Here is a 323-nt window from a genome sequence, read left to right as displayed (position 1 = left end):
CGTGGCATGGCATGTTGGGCGACGCCGTAGCAAGGCATGCGGGCCGAGGCCGTGGCATGGCATGCGGGCCAAGGCTAAGGCATGGCACGCCGGGCAACGCGGTGGCATGGCATGCTGGGCAACGCGGTGGCAAGGCATGCGGGCCGAGGCCGTGGCATGGCATGCTGGGCAACGCCGTAGCAAGGCATGCGGGCCGAGGCCGTGGCATGGCATGCGGGCCGTGGCCGTGGCATGGCATGTTGGGCGACGCCGGGGCATGGCATGCGGGCCGAGGCCGTGGCATGGCATGTTTGGCAACGCCGTGGCAAGACATGCGGGCCGTG

This window comes from Camellia sinensis, chromosome 14 (genome assembly GCF_055761805.1).
Source record: "Camellia sinensis isolate YWXY chromosome 14, ASM5576180v1, whole genome shotgun sequence".
NCBI lineage: Eukaryota > Viridiplantae > Streptophyta > Magnoliopsida > Ericales > Theaceae > Camellia > Camellia sinensis.
The sequence above is the reverse complement of the archived record's forward strand: the minus strand, read 5'-3'. Positions refer to the sequence as shown.